The following is a 17,892-nucleotide window of genomic DNA, read 5'->3' as shown; positions in this document are numbered from 1 at the left end:
AACTTAGATCTTGAACATTATAGACCTTTCTTGAAAACACCATACAAGGAAAAACATGCTCATATCATACCTTTTAGGTACATGCTGGAGAAGTATGCTCCCTTGATGAAAGTTGTCATGAAATTCTTCACATGTGAAGGAATATTCTCTAGACTATATTCCTATCACATTTGGCTTCTAATGCACTTTACAACTCAGAAACCACTCAATATGTGTAACTATATTTGTAGGAGCCTTACCAAGATGTCAGAGAGGATACAAATGAAGAACAAAGAACACTATCCTGGTCTATTTCATCATAGTCTAATCAAGACTATAGTCCTTCATCAACTTGCAAAGAAGAATATGACATGGGAATATTTCTTGGAGATAGCTCTAAAATGGCATGAATCCAATGTGGCACCTCAGCCTTCTAGCATGCCAAAACGAAAATGGAAATTGGGTCTTTTAGAAAATCAGAGGAAATTCCTAAATCACCTAAACCTGAGGTGACAAGGATGTACAAAAGAGGACATAGGCTTGTGTTTGCTTCTCATGGTGAGAAAGGGGCCAAGCCTTCTACATCAGCAAAACAGGGACCATCAGTGCAGGATAAGGACTTGGTTGAGCATGAGTTTGAGTTGGTTGACCTAGAGGCAAAAAATGAGGTTTCAAGCATGCAAAAGATGATTAGAGACAAATATTATTAGATCAAGGAACTCACAGTCAACATGGCAAGAGCAAGGTTCATCATCTCATTCCTAGAACAAGAAAATAGTCAACTGAAGGCAAAACAATTAATCATGGAGAAAGAGAAAACCAAACTATTGCAGCAAGCGAGCAAGGGAAAAGTAGTCATGGAGACAAATGAGCCTGAAGTAATACAAGGAACAGGTAATAGAAATAGGCCAAGAACTAAAGGGCTTAAGAAGGCATTAGGGGAAGAAGAAAAACACATCTCACTGAATGAGGAGCTAGACCTAGAGGATGGAATTTCTTTAAAGGTCAATCAAGACAAGGAGTAATGGTTAGACAGGGTCAATGACCATTTGGAGAAGCTTCTATACAAAGCTAGAAGAGACAATCAGCTTCTAAGGCACATGGCACACCATTACCAAGCTCAGAACATGATTTGCAATGTCAATGTCAAGCAACTTGAAAACAAACTTAAAGAAGCCCAAAAGGACCAAAATGATAAAGGAAACTTGGAGATTCTTGTTGAAGCATCCATGAGGGATTAACATGCCTTATTTTACATCTCTTGACCAATTTTGAAGAAATTTTGATCATTTTTGGTTTTTTGCAAATTTTGGTGCCTTATGCAGAAAATTAACAGTACCAGAAGCACTGTGCTTTTTCCTCAAGAACTCAATTCAAAAAATATTACTTATTTGGAAAGCCCTCGGTGTCCTCTCAAAACCCATTTCTTCAGATTTTCCAGAGGAGCCCTGAATTTTGAAAAAAATGAAAAACAAAATGACCAAAAATCAGCTTTCTGTACCACTTTTTGACAAGCGTTGTGCCCCTAGAGTGACCTTGGAATATTTGATTTTTGAAGGCCTTCCCATGGATAATTTTCAAAAATTCAAGGTGTTCTGGAAACTAGACTTGAAAGTATAATTGATCATTCTCTAAAATATAATTCATTTGGACCTCAGGAAGGCACCTTAAAGTGGGCTCAAAGTCTGCATTGTGCTTCTCCAATTTCCATAGTTTTTTATTGTAAATTTCACTATGTAAATTTTCTAACTTTCAGTTTGACTTGGTCAAAGTCAAAACTATTAATGTAATGGAACTTTTTTCGATGTTAGATGATGTAAGCATGAATAAATTTACACTATAGGTTGTCTTTTATGTTTGATAGGCCTCATTGAGGAAGCAAACTCCTAAACAAAGTCTCCAAGAAGTGTTTGAGTTTTGCCTTCTCACTCTCACCTGTTGGTTGAGAGAATCTTGGAGTCAGTTCCACCGCCTAGGTATTCGTCTCCAGAAGGTGGAGAAGTGGGCTAAGTGATTCTATATGTATCATTTCTCTTTCAGAGAGAAGGGTTGGACTTTTGTGGAGGAGGTTGGCATGTTTATGTTTTCTTCAGCTAATACAGAGGCAGTTGCAGCTATTTTTAAGGAACTCTAGTCCAGTGAGTGCATGGTGTTTGTTCTTCTTTCTATCAGTTTTCTAATGGTTAAATCATATTTCTCCACATGTTTTGTCTTCTTTCTATGGATTACCTTGTAGTTAAATAGACAGGATTCTTGATTTCAAGCTCTGTTTATATGGTTTTCATAGTTGTGTTTATTTCTTCTAAAAGCTAATGAACTCATACTTGCATATGCTCATTAGTCTCTTCAAAAATTTATATTCTATACTACATTGAAAATATTCCAAGTACACCATGGCCTTCTGATATCTAGCTCCTTTCTATATTTGTCTCTGCCTTCCTAAAGCCTAGACCTAATCACTGGCTCTAAACCCTAGTCCAACAAACCCTAAAGTCTCAAATTCATCGACACACAAAAAAATATTTATATCTAGCCTAAGAACTTGGTTCTTTAAATCTATCCATTGAAAAAAAATTGAGAGATCCACCTCTGGCTTAATAGGACTAGCTACTGATGCTGAAAGTTGTTCAAGGTTATCCTTCTCGATCTCCTCCTCATCCTAGGAAATTGTAAGGGATAACATACTTGATGATATTCTGATCTCAAATCAATCTTCAAGAACATTGTTTCTCCCTTCAACTGATCAAACAAGTCATCAATCCTCAATAATGGAGACATGTTCTTGATGGTTACCTTTTTCAATTTCCTATAATTAATGCATAATCTAAGAGTACCATCCTTCTTCTTCACAAACAATATCAGTGCACCCTAAGGCGACACATTTGACCTAATGTATCCTTGTCAAGTATTTCCTTCAGCTACACCTTCAATTACACTAACTCTTGAGTGCTCATCCTGTAAGTTTCCTTTGATATTGGTGATGCCCCTAGTACCAACTCAATTGAAAAGTTCACTTCGCTATGAGGCGACAACTCCGAAATCTCTGCTAGGAATACATCCTAAAACTACTATAAAATTGGATACCTCTTCAAGACTTCTACATCCTTAACATCCTTACCTTTATCACTAGAAATATGCACTGCAAATAACACACACCCTTTCCTGTGACTACGCTTTGCCTGCATAGTTGTGACCATTCTAACTGATGTTGCCTTCTTCTTACCCTGTAAGATTCTCTATTCTCCATTGTCATCTAAACACTCAATATACTTTTTATAACAATCCACCTTAGTCCTATGAAGATACCACCAATCCATGCCCAGAAGCATATTATATGATCCCAATGGAAGTACATTCAGATGCGCTAATGTAGGCATACCATTCAACTCAAATGCACAAGATCTTACCCAATGATGAACTATTTTCTTAGTACCTATAGCCAACTGCACTAGTATCCTGTAACCTATAAACAACCAAATCTACAAACCTGTAAACTTGCAAACATGTAAAAAACCAAACCTACAAGCCTGTAAGCATAAGGTTTTGTTCTCTTTGGTTTCAACTTTCCCTTAGTCTTATCATTCCCTTTCCAACCCTGCTTAGACTTTTTCTTATGCTTTGATTTCTCATAATAGTGCTTCAACTTTCCAATGACTTCTTCAAGTGACCGAGGCTCATCATACTCAGTCTGATCCTTAAATGCTAAAGGAAATCCAAAATCTTTGAACCCTGGCTTTCTCATTCTTAATATATAGCACATACCTCAACAACTCGGGGAACTTAGTCATATACTCCTTATATGTGATTGATCCTATATTCAACTCATATAACTCCTTGGCCTTATTTTCATGGTACCTTTATGACAAGTAATTATTCCTGAAAAGTACGTTAAATTCATGTAAAGTTAACACCTTTGTCCTAATTTCTCTGACACGCTTCATATCTTCCCATGAGATGTCTCCTTTCCCTTTAAGGCTGAAAATATCTATCATGGCCTTCATTTTCTCTCTATATTCATGCAACTCAAATAATTTCTTCATCCCAAGTAACCATGCTTCTGCATATTCCACTTTCTTCAACTCTCCATCAAATGTAGGCAACTTGGCTTTCTTGAAATCATCCAGAAAATATCCTCTGACATTCCTCCTGTAAGGATGATAGTGATGATGACCATGATACCTATCTGAACCAGAACTAGAGTAAAACCCATGTCCACTACCTCTCCTATCCAGTGTATCCGAGAACCTATCATCTCTAACTATGTCATTTATAACTGACATGTTCCCAACATGAGACCTTCTTCCATATGCCCCAAGTCCTATCCTCCCATACATAATTAATTTGTGGTTGTCCATATCACTGCATGTATGACAAACTATGAAGGATAATTACATTGACCTCTGCTTGTTTCTCCTCTGCCTTTGCAAGTCTTTCCTGTGACTGAATAATCTTGTCATTGTCCTCCTTGCAACTTTTGATCTCTTCGTTTAAACTCCTCAAAGTGTTTTTTATGTGAGGGGAGTACTCATCTCATGTTTGCTCATCTAATCTGTAGGGAGAGTCTCATAAACTATAGTCCACCATTTTTCTAGTCATCAATGATCTCCTTTCTTCCTGCAAGTATATCATGTCAACTAAACCAAAATATACACATAATCAACATACCTCAGTAAATTTCAGGGGAGGTTATCTCGTCTGTAAAATCAACCAGATTAGTATGATACATTTATATACATAATCATATCAATATACCAACATCATCTCAATCATCATCCAAGTTACCATGCATGATGCCACAAACCATAGCACCAACTAGACACAATGAATGTAGAAAAAACACATATACAATTGCCTTGCATGCATGACAAACACATTTTTCTCATTCAGTCCAAGTATTGAACCATGCTCTACTACCACCTTATAACCACCTCCTCCCACATTTACCCAAGTTCATCGTTATACAGGGGTAAACATGTGATGAAGACTTACTATGATATGGCTCAACCTCATAAGTACATTTAAGGAAGTTGAATCGACAAACGGAAACTTTAATCACCTTCCTCAAGAGCTACAAGACCCCCTAGAACTAAACCACCCCTCTAGGTGCCCAAAACCTAAGTCAGATTGCTTTTTCACTGACCTAAACTCCCAATCACATGCACAAGCTTGCATTCATGCGACTATAGGCCTCCAATCACATGCATAAGCCTACAAGCCAGTGACTACAGTCTCAATCTCCTAGTTTTATGCCTGCAACTGTGAAATTTGTGCCACATTTTGAGGGCTAGACTCCAGATCACTACCTAGAACTTGATGAGACTTTCCAAAACAATAAATGACATAAATACAAAGCCTCTAACACAAACTTGATCAATGACTTTACCTAACCAAGACTAACCATGACAGAAATTTAGTCAAACACGTTAAGAACATGTAATCTAAAGGTTATAAAATCATATTTGAACATAGAGGTCTCATACTTGTCTAAGAATCATCAAGAAGGTCCAATTCTCTTTCATGATAGCTTCAATAATATCTATTAGGTAATGCATTCAATAACCATTCGTTTACCAATCAAAACATGTTAAGAACCATAACTAAAATTTGTCATGAAACAATGCTTATAACCAACATATAACCAAAATAGTAACGATGATATAACCATCAAAGTGACATAATAACAAGTAAATTTACCCATAAAATACAAGAGGAAATGAGCTCTTGTTAACATATGCAAATCCAACCAATTCAAGGACTTCCACATACACCTGACCATACATTGGGCTAAACAAAATATTTCTTTCAACCAATCACCCCCATGCCATATTCCAAGCATGAATGTGGGACTCAAAACAAAACAACTAGGCTTCCTCAGGCTTTACTGCATATTCCTCCATTACTGGTTAAGGGATTTCTAGGCCCAAAGTAAGCACCTACCCAACTAGGATTTACTGCAATCCTACCATTACCGATCAAGGGATTTCTAGGCCCAAAAAAAGAAAAAATACACTACTAGGCTTTACCACAATCCCACCAAAACTGGTCAAGGAATCACTAGGCCCTAAACAAGCTTGGATGCCTATGGATTTCTTCACCAATACCTTGAGGAATTTTCCTATCTCCACCCTCAAGCTTTATCACATATCTTACCATTATCGGTCAAGGGATTTCTATTCCCTTGGGAATTTTCCTAAGATCAGCTCATCCAGTTCCAAAACCATCTAACAATCCAAATCTCAACCAAGTAAAATAACCCCATCACACATCGCTATCTGAAAATGGAAAGGCAAGGTTGACACCACTATCACACCTGGAAAAAACCATGTCAATGATAGCAAGAGAACCAAATACACGTCGTAGTTGCTTGATCCAACTCTTCCTTGCTTGATCCTTGCTTTCCTTTTCTTTCTTGTCCTTCCTTTTCATTCCTTTATCCAATGCTAGAGTGCTCCAGGAATGCTCTAAGTGAGAGAGAGAGCTCGAGCTACAAGCTAAAACTGAAAAAAGGTTATGAATTGATCCTCGGAATCCCTTTTTATCATTGAGGCCTCTATTTTCTTCATTTTCTTTTATTTTCCTTCAATTTTATCCCCACATGAAACCTGTGACCTTTCAACTTACTTTTCTCCTATTCTCCATTATTTTCGTAAATAGATTCCAATTAATACATATTTACCTTTTCAAAGTCTTTTCCAATGCCTTTTCCAATTTCCCCTTAGCTATAATAAACCAAATGAACATCCACTAGGATGTTTTTCCCAACATTGAACTTGGGATATGTGTCTCATGACCTTGGTCTTATTTTGTCTTTATTAACTTTCTTACATGAACTTTTAACATGGGGTTGTTATAGTGGTGAAACAAAATTACATGCTTGGAAAACTTTATCACACTCAAATAATAAATGTGCACTCGAAATGATACACAAAAGGCAACTAGTCACTATCCAAACCACACCGAGAAATCGAAACCAAACGAAAAGAGGGGAAGATTTAGGGCACAGAAATAGACAATTATCAAGCCCACCATAAACAAAGCTTGTCAAAACATACCTGTGAAATTAACATAGCTTGGAGGAGATACTTTGCCAACGATGAATTCCAAACCTTTTCCTTTTCCATAAATTTCTTTGGATAAACTAATGAGCCTCGAGCCAAAGAAAACTTCAGAAATTACTCGCAAAACCACCACCATTACTCTCTTGTTTCAGGACTAGGGTTTTCCTTCCATTTTACTTCACAAAATGTATGAATGGAAGAAATGAACAACCTCTGATAGCTTGAGAGGAAAACGAGAAAGGTGGAAAAGGCTGAGGTAACGTTCAGTAAATGCAGGAATAAAGGTAACGTAAAGTGGAAATAGCTTGATTTGGTAGAGTGAAACACTGGTAGACAAGTTTTGCATCATATTATTCTTATAAAACACATCCAGTCCTAGTCAATGTGTCATGCCATGGTTATTGAAATAATGTTGAGTGAATAATCACATTTACTAGAATACATTTTGAAAATTTTTCAAAATCTTGACCATGTGCTAAATCTCATGGATCTTGCAACCACATTAACTATACAAAGCATAGAACAAAGAATGACCAAGTTCCGTTAAATCCACAATTAATTTCTGATGAGTAGGCATTTCCACACAATGATTTAAAGTCTGTGAAATATAGAGCACCATATAAAGCCTATATTTTGAGTCCTTAGAAATTGTGATAGCACGATGTATATGAGGAACATAACGAATGGACACACCCATAAACATATACCATACTAATTTTCGGAACCAACTTATTGAATCATGTCAACAATGCATGTTGTATACATGTAATATGAATAACCATGTGGTAGCTAAGGCATACACGACGTCGATTGTCCCCATATACCATATAGCCTTGTAATTAATCGAATGTTTGCGTGCGAGCCTTGAGTTGGGGAATGTTTAAAGATTTTTTCCCTTAATGATAATACAAATTGTATCAAACACATGATATTGCAAACCCTCCATTAGTTATTTATTATATACATAATCCATCATCCATTTTAAACTTTGACAATTAATATGTAAGTGCACTTTGTGCCATATATGCAATATGATCAACCATAATTGTTGGCCTAATATATAACACCTACACTTTTAAGAGCATTTCCATTTTGTTAGGAGAGATCTTGTTAGGGGTGTAGTGATGACAAATAATCGCAATGTCTTGCGACATTTTAATTAATGTTGAATAATGTCAAAATTGGCGACTCCACAAGGAGGCTTGCTAGACCAAACCAGAATTTAGAATTGTTGGTTGTAGCTAACTTGATATTATTGTTAAAGAGTAGGTTGCCTGTTGTTATGGGGGGTACAAGGCAAGGGGTAAAATAAATGTGACTTTGAAGGTGGACCTTAAGGAAAGTTGTATAGTTGGTAACAAGGTTTGAACAAGACCAAATTGATCCATTTGGGAATCGAGATCGTATGTTTCTTACTTCCTAAAAAACCATTGTTGCATAATAAAATCTAAAGCCAATAATTTAGAGAAAATAACTACCTTAAAGCATCGTACTTCGAGAGGATTTTGTTGTCCACAGGTCTTGAAACAATGTAGATACATAATTAGACAATGTAGTAAGAAGATAGTGCATAAAAGAAAAAATGGGAAACAAAGATAACAAGAATGCAAGGAAGATAGGAAAAGACATCAAGGAAACATAACATAGAAACATTCAAAATAGAAAGTAGAAAATGAAAAATTATGTACAAAAATTTGAGAGAGGTGATGATGATTTATTAGGTTCCTACTTCCACGAATGGTTTCAGATGAGAATTATTATTGGTGTAGGGTAAAATTTGATCATCAATATCCTTACTGTATATAAGTATTTCACCTAACAATAGCTGAAATCCCGAAAGGACTGATCCACAACTTTTGAAACTTATGATGTTTACATTTGTCTCCATGGGTTGCATCCCACAAAAGGACATGTTGGCATTGCAACAAACACCTCCAAAAAAATTTCTACGCTTGAATTTTGGAGCCTACTATGGATTTTGTGATCAATAGTTCTATAGTCACTTCTTGGTTGGTTGATGCTTTATTAAGTCTTTGGGATACCTTTTCTCGAAGTCACCTACTCACACATGCTTAGTCTGCAACAATTTCATGAGAACATCATTTTACACAAGCTTGAATGGAACAAGCACATTCCATCAAGACAGTCCTTTTGCAATGTTCAACCTATGTGGATAATTAGTGTGCACTCTCAATTGACAATCTCTCACTTTTTTTTGCAATTGTACTCCTATTTCATTGAGTTTCTCCAACTGTCACTTTTTGTGCACTTTCACCTTCACAAGTGTCATTTTCATGTTTACAAATTGTCACTTTTTCTTTTTTTAACTTTAATAAGTGTTGTTTTCATGTTATCTTCACTCTTACATGTGTCGCCTTCACTATCATTCACATATCGCAAGCATTTTTCGCACTTTTCTTCTCATATTGCAAGTGTCGTCTTTTGGCATGGTAAGTGTCACATATTGTATAAAGGCTATTTTTGGTTGTTTCAAGGGGTGATATTTGTGTTAAAGATTTTTCCTTATCATGTAAAAATGTATCTCACTCATTTCCAAAGTTTCAGGAATTGTTCCACAAGTGTCATCATTGTCATTGCAAAGTGTATATTTAGTGTCGCCCTTGGAATGAGTTGTTGCAATGTTGTCACATTGAATAAATAATTTTGTTCATGTGTTTTGAGTGTTATGTGTTGTCTCATTAAGTAAACTAAGTTTGTGATCATGTTCAAGTCTTGATTTTTTCAAATTTCTCTCATTGATCTAACACTTAGTAAAAATTAGGAAAACTCCCTGACCAAGCCTCTCAATCTCATTCAACCCTCTTTGACAGCACAATGTGTAGTATCAGTCCGCAAGCAGTAACCTTGCCTCTTGGAACTGTACAATGCATAGTTTTTTCCTCCCAGAAATTCATACTTTACAACCTCAATTCTCAAGCCCAACAGTTGAGCTCCATAACTGCACAATCCTTGCCTCCAGCCAGCCTTCTCTACACACTGTGCAGTGTTACAAGTCAATTTGGGCACATCAATCCTGACTTCCACATCTGTATTATTAGGGTCCATCAATCCCTAATTCAGTTGTTTCATTCCCTAATGAGGTCAACCAACATCATGCTTTCCTCCCAAGAGTTTCCATGACACCATTCATCCAAAAAATGCCCCTAAGGAGATCAGCACAAGTAGCCTTATATCAGGTTGCATTGCAATGTAGGAACTTCATTGTCTGGGTGCATTACAGTGCACTTAGCCTTTGTTTCACCTGCACTGAGTGAGATTCATCAAATTTTTTAAATGAATCCGTTGGATTTCTCATCTAATGGATACTTCTAGAAGTTTCGAGGTTGGTTGAGCTCGCACTTGGATGAGGAAGAAGATGAATGAACCTCGATCCATTATCCCTTCCTCCATGGAAACACTTCCCAAATTTGGCAAAGAATTCATGAGGGCCATTAATGGCTTAACCTCCTCCATTCAGCTATAAATTTACCAAGCATTCAAAGGCTGGTCTAGGTTGGAATTTCTTGAGCTAAGGAAATAATGTTTGAATGAGATTAGTAAAGGTATTGTAATGATGTTGAATTGTTGCTTCATGAGGAGAGAAGGGTTTGAAACTAGAAGGAAGACACTGAATCAAGCATGAGCATTCATGGGTTGTAATCTTTCCTTTTATCAATAAAGAATTCTAAGCTTTTTCCATTCATGTGTTCATATGATGTATATCGTATTCTGGATTCTATGATATGTTTAGTTAATAGATCGTTATTGTATGCTTTGATGGGTTTCTATCTCGGCTTGTGTGCAAGTACTTTCCAAGTGAGTTAAGTATGGAAAGGAGCAACGAAATCGGTCAAAGGAGAGAGGGATCAAGTGAAAGTTATAATTTAGTTCCTCTTCCTCCTTCTCTTATCTATTAATTATAGTAAAAGCAGCAAATTACTTTGTTTGTTGTTTCTAGACTAGCTACTAGGTCTAGAGGGTTAGGCATTTGTAGAAACACTAATTTTTCCCAAAACAAATTGGCGACCATACTGGGGATCATTTTAACCCTTTTCATAGCTTATCAGCCTCTTAAGACACCTTGAAGTGTCGTAAAGTATTCCTTCATAAATGATCAATTGATTTATTTGTGCATTTGATTTGTATTTTCATTTAAAGTGTCAAAAAATATTCATTTCTTTAAATTCGAAAGTGTCATACAGCCTTCATTTCCCTTTAAAAGAAATTATCACAAATCGTCAATTTTTTTATGAAAAGAGTTTTGAATCGTTTATGCATTGGTTTTTCTTATTGCATCATTCACATTAAGAGAAATTGAAAATAAAAACATGCATTGTGCATATTAAAGTTTTTGAATGCTTGAAAGGAATGGTTTAGGGAATTGCATCTAGTTTGTGCTCTTTGTTGCTTGTTCAAAAATTACTTGTATGCTCTATCCCTCATAGCTAGGATTTTCATTGTTGAAATTAAATGGAAAGAGTGCTTCTCATTCTAGTTGCATTCTTAGGAATTTCGGAAAACATGACGTGGTGAACCTTGAAAGGCAAATTCTAAAGAAGATCAACTCAAAATTTATCTGAATTAACCTAATAACGAATTTGAACTTAATGAAAACATCTAGAGATCTAGGCTAGAGACGTGTTCTGGCATCTTAAAACCTAGTGGTTGTCGCTTTCATTGAGGTTGGGTGATTCCTCCTCTCTGATTCAATAAGTGCTAGTACAGACTTGTGCTCCCTGTACTGTCAAGTATATAGTGGGAGACCCAAATAGGTGAAATCCTTTATCCGTAGGAAGCCGATTCTACCACCTTACTAATTGCAATGTACCAAACACAACATTCGGGAAGATTGATTGTCGTATGTTAAACCCTTGGTAATTTCTCCTTCATTTATCACCAAGGCATATATTGTAGTTTTGCGATTAGTTTGGTAAACCCTCTTGTCTAGAATCTCCAGAGTAGTCACTTTCATTCTTTTTCAACTCCTTAAAAGAAAAGGATCATTTGATCACTTGTCCTTTCAGGCTCATTAAACATCGAAAGCAACTAAAGTAATCTTTTGTTTTTTCTCGACTCTTTAAAAATGAAAAAGCGAAGTTGTGTTCTGGTGTGTAAAAATTAATTGACCGTGGATAACATCCTCCACGGTCACTCCTTAGTTGATCTTAGGCTCAAAAATATGGCGACAAATCCGGAGTCCACCGATTAAGGAATTCCTTTTGATGGGAATCCTAGTCCTTTTCCTCCATTTAGAAATATTATTGCTCCATATATGGCTACATTGTCCCTTCCGATATTTACCATTGGCTTGCAGTATGGTTGTTTTCAACCTTCTTGGTTCAAAATGTCATGATTTCTCCGCAATCGAGTACACCTCCAACTGGACAAAATCAACCTCCAGTTGATCGTAAATTTGACCCTTTCCCTTCTTCCTCGGTTGTTTCTTCTTCCCCTTCTTCCTCTTCACCTGGTGAAAGTATTGCACTAGTAACCAGGTGGCTAAGAAGAAGAAGAAAGGGAAGAAGAAGAAGAAGAAGCAAATTCGGTAGAGTGCCAACCAAGCAACCATTGCTTTGAATGCAACATCAGATGAGAAATTATCCATCAAGCCTCACAAAGTTTGATATCCATGCAAGCTTTGTGCAGGATATTATCTTCTTCAAAATTGTCCTGATATTCCTCATATCTTAGAAGAATGGTCTTCTCGTTCACATCATCCTGTTTCATCAACTTCTCGAGATCATGTTGGTGACACACCATCAACTAGTGGTCATAAAGTTCATGGAAAGATGGGAAAAAGTCAAGTTTCCCTATATGTTATGTGAAGGGAATCACCCCATTCACCTTTGCCCCTATCTGGACGAAGCCAAAAAAGAGTTGGATAACCGTCCATCTGGTTATAGGAAACTCTCCCTAAATCTTGCACTTGTTGATGAATTGACTAACCAAAATCAACTGTCGTTCAAAACCACTCTCTCTAAAAGTGAATCCTATGAGTCTATACCCAACCTAAGTCAACAGGTCGAGGTAAAATGATACCTTTCCCGAAGAGAGTGAAAATGATACCACTCAAGTTATTTTCGTTTCTTCAGATTCAAATGAGCTTGGGGACAATTTTCTTGTTCCATCAAGACAGAAGGAAAATCCTCCCATTCTTGTAACTCAAGGGGTTAATCCTCCCATTTCTATGGTACCCCCTCCAAGCAGTCTAGTCACTTCCTTTAATTGGAATCGACTAGCAAGATTCTGTCTTCGTTCTTATGTGCCTTTCCAGATCATAGTACAAGTTTGTAACATGATTGTATGAGGCACTATTATAGATGAAGGTGTGTCTGTGAGTATCCTTTCCTCAACTTTTTGGCAAGCTCTTGGTTCACCATCACTTGTGCCTGTTACCCAAAATCTGTTGGTTTTTAATAGAGGAAATAGTCAACCATGAGGGATCCTTCCATAGTTACCTATTACTTTGTGAGGAAAAATCGTTTATCTGAATGTGATGGTAGTCGCAAGCCATTAGATTAAAATTTACTTCTTGGGTGTGACTATGTTTATGACATGGGAGCTATTGTTTCAACACTCTTTTGAGTGATTTGTTTCTTGCATGAAGGCAGAATTGTCACTGTTGACCAGCTTTCATTTCCTGGTCCCAATATGGCTCCTAGTAAACCATATTCCCTAAATGGTCCTTTTGTACCAATGGTATCATCTCCACCATGGGTTAATTATGTGGCAAACTATTCCATACCTAACATCAACTGAAGATGAATTCAATGATGTTGTACACCATGTACTGGGGGCATTGGAACCAGATCTCTCCTTCATGACCTCTTATGAGTTGTGATCAAGGAATCCAAGGATAGTTCATTGTCTTGTGTCAACCTCTTTAAAAAATGAAACAAGGAATATGAGGATAGTTCTTTTACTGTGTCAACCTTGTTAAAAAATGAAACAAGTCCATAAGGATAGTTCCTGGTCTTGTCTCAAAATCGTTAAAAAATGAAACAAGGAATCTGAGCAGAGTTCCTTGTCTTGTGTCAAGGTCATTAAAAATGAAACAAGGTCCCCTGGAGCAAAGTTCCAAGTCAAGTCTTTGAGTAGATCTCGTAAAATCCCAGTCAAGTCTTTCACTTGATATTGTAAAAGAACCTTCATTCCATCTACCTCATAGCCGTGAGTAGGCTACTTAGGTAAATGTAATGAAGCTTTGGGGCATGCACCTAATCGTAAAGTTAAGTTTCCCTATAGGTTATGTGAGGGGAATCACCCCATTCACCTTTGTCCCTATCTGGAAAATGCCAAAAAGGTGTTGGATAACCGTTCTACTTTACCCCGGTGACTTCCATCTGGTTACAAAATACTCTCCCTTTCATCATGTTGGGGGCAAGTAAACCAATCTCAAGCATAGTTTTTTGTTTCGAGCTTGCATAAAAATGAAACTAAATCCAAGCATAGTTTTTCGTTTCAAGCTTGTGTAAACATGAAATTGAACCCAAGCATAGTTCCCTATGGTTCAAGCTTGTGTAAAAATGAACCCATTTCCATTTTTATCCCTAGTGATTTCCATTATGTCAAACTTTTTCATCAGATGAGCCTTGGTTTTTTTCATCCCATCGCCACCATCCCTTTGGCCGATCATATGCTTTCACTTGGTTGTTTTACCATTTTTTGAGGAATAATTGCAATGAGTGGTCTTATTAGCCAACCTCTTCACATAAATCAACATGTTTTGAGAACTTCCAACATCATCGGAACCAGTTGCTATCCTAGACACCACTTGTTCCTCAAATTGGAGTCCTCTTTAAACTCTTTCTAGACTCTCTAAACATGGAAATATTGTCGAGCACTTGTCGTTTCTAGCTCGTTAACGGATTAGAACCGATATCTACTCAGTATAGTTTTAATCCTTCTTCAGGATGAAATATATTAACTACAAAAAAGTTATTTGTTGGTCAAACATGATCAATAGGTTCTCTCTTGTATTATTTTATGCTTTTTCAGACTTGAGGGACAAATCTACGAAAAAGAACTTGTGGAGTCTCCTTTTGGTCCCTTTTCAGACTCTCTAAATATGAAAAGGATCGAGTTATGTTTGTTGTTAAACTCGTTAAAAACATTAAATAGTGACAAATTTGTCCATCTAGACAAGACCGAGTTTCACCTTCGCTAGACTCGTTAAAAAATCAAATAGAGATGGATTCACCCGAAGGGTGGAATTATACAACAAGCATATGTTATCCTCCTCAAGATTGATAAAAATAAAGAGATACTAGTTAGAAATGACTAGGGAAAATGGGAAAAAGCCAAGAAAACTTTATGGTAGCAGGTCACTCTTGAACATGACACTTTCACCTCATCACCATGACTATGTGGGTTGGGTCTTTCAGCTTGATGGTTATCACATTGTCGGTCTATCATACCATCCGTCACTTTGTTTTGGGTCAATGCTACCAATTCACTTCAGTGTTGTCGATATATTCAAGAGAATTCATTCAGTTCAAAACTTCATCCTTTACAATACAGTAAACCTTCATTTTCATGCCTGCCATTCCTGAACCTTGTTTCATCGGTTGATGTTTCATCTCCAAAATCACTTACCTCGTTTCATGTCATTGATGTGGGATACATCAAGGCCCTCCTATGATGATTTGCTTCTTGTCAACATCAGCACATCATCTAAGATGTTAACTTAGAAACACCCCTTCAGTACCTTGAGGCTTGCATACATCAATTGTAGGTTTCTCGCTTCCGGCAATAGGTTGACATTATTGGCATTCAACTGAAAGACTTTGTATGGTGTTTGACATCAAATCATTTATTCACACCTTGCGAAATGTACTACAGTACTTTGAGGATCATTAACATTATCGTGATTCCTATCATGTATGTTAATGGCTTGCATCATTGGCTGGTAATCAGACAATGTCTCTCCATGTTCGACTTCAGGTCATCTATTCACATGGTTAGACTTGTACATTGAGTATATATTGAACGAGATTGAAGACCCCGGATCTAGTTTCACCCATCTGGGCTGCGATATATTTTCAGGAATACTATATCAAATGTACAAATGGCCTTACATTCATGGCCATCCATTCATGGGCCTACATTTGTAGATTACTATATTTGTACATGTAATGGAAGTTTATAAGATGAGCATGGGTATGCCTTCCCTCAGCTAGTTCGTGAGAAAAATAAAATCATCATGATATTTGTATTGTAACTGATGCCGGTCACCTTCCACTTCGAAACCTTCTCTCCAAATGGTAAAGCATCTCACTCAACATGTTTATTTTCAACTTCATGCTTTAGGGGGCAACTATTATAGGTCAATTTGGGCACATCAATCCCGACTTCCAGATCTGTATTATTAGGGTCCATCAATCACTAATTTAGTTATTTCATTCCCTAATGAGGTCAACCTACATCATGCTTGCCTCCCAAGAGTTTCCATGACACCATTAATCCAAAAAATGCCCCTAAGGAGATTAGCGCAAGTAGCCTTATATCAGGCTGCATTACAATGCAGGAATTGCATTGTCTTGGTGCACTGCAACGCACTTAGCCTTTGTTTCACCTGTGCTGAGACAGATTCATCAAATTTTTTAAATGAATCCATTGGATTCCTCATCCAATGGATGCTTCTGGAAGTTTCCAGGTTGGTTGAGCTTGCATTTGGATGAGGAAGAAGATGAATTAACCTCAATCCATTATCCCTTCCTCCATGGAACCACTTCCCAAATTTGGCAGAGCATTCATGAGGGCCATTAATGGCTTAACCTCCTCCATTAATTGATAAATTGACCAAGCATTCAAAGGCTGGTCTAGGTTGGAATTTCTTGAGCTAAGGAAATTTTGTTTGAATGAGATTAGTAAAGGTATTGTAAAGATGTTGAATTGTTGCTTCATGAGGAGAGAAGGGTTTGAAACTGGAAGGAAGACACCAAATCAAGCATGAGAATTCATGGGTTGTAATCTTTCCTTTTATCAATAAATAATTCTAATATTTTTTCATTCATTGTTCATATGATGTATATAGTATTCTGGATTCTATGATATGTTTAGTTAACAGATAGTTATTGTATGTTTTGATGGGTTTCTATCTCGGCTTGTGTGCAGGTACTTTCCAAGCGAGTTAAGTACGAAAAGGAGTAGTGAAATCAGTCAAAGGAGAGAGGGATAAAGCAAAAGTTATAGGTTGGTTCCTTTTCCTCCTTCTCTTATTTTTTAATTATAGGAAAAACAGTGAATTACTTTGTCTATTGTTTTTAGAGTAGCTAATAGGTCTAGAGGATTAGGAATTTGTAGAAACACTAAATTTGCCCAAAACATGCAGTATCAAGCATCAAGCCTCATCCTTGAGCTCTTGAACTACACAATCCCTTAGCCTCTCTACCTCCAAAACTACACATTAGGAAACTTCAAGCCTCAAGCCTCAATATTAAGGCCTTAAGCCCATCAACTACACAATCTCCGAGCATGTTCTCCTATCTAAACTGCATATTGGGCAACTTCAAGCCCTAAGTTTGACCTCTTGGGTTCCTAAACTGTGCAGTCTCTTAGCCCATGTCTTCAGAACTATGAACTGTGTAATCTCAAGACTCAGGCCTCTAGCTTGAGCCCTTGAGTCCCTCAATTGTACCTCTGCCCAAGCCTTCAAAACTGTGCATTGTGCAATCTCAAGGCTCAAGCCTCCATCCTCAGTCCTTGAGTCCCTCAATTGTGCAATCCTTTTGACCCTGTCCATCCTGAACTATGCATTGCATAGTCTCAAGCCTCAGTCCTGGACATTAGCCTCTGGAACTACACAATCCCTGAGTCTATCACTCAACTAGTCACCAATTCCAACCCTAACAAG

This window comes from Pinus tabuliformis, chromosome 2_2 (genome assembly GCF_031772625.1).
Source record: "Pinus tabuliformis cultivar Carrire ecotype Pingquan chromosome 2_2, CPIR1, whole genome shotgun sequence".
Taxonomy (NCBI): Eukaryota; Viridiplantae; Streptophyta; class Pinopsida; order Pinales; family Pinaceae; genus Pinus; species Pinus tabuliformis.
This window is presented reverse-complemented; position numbering follows the sequence as displayed.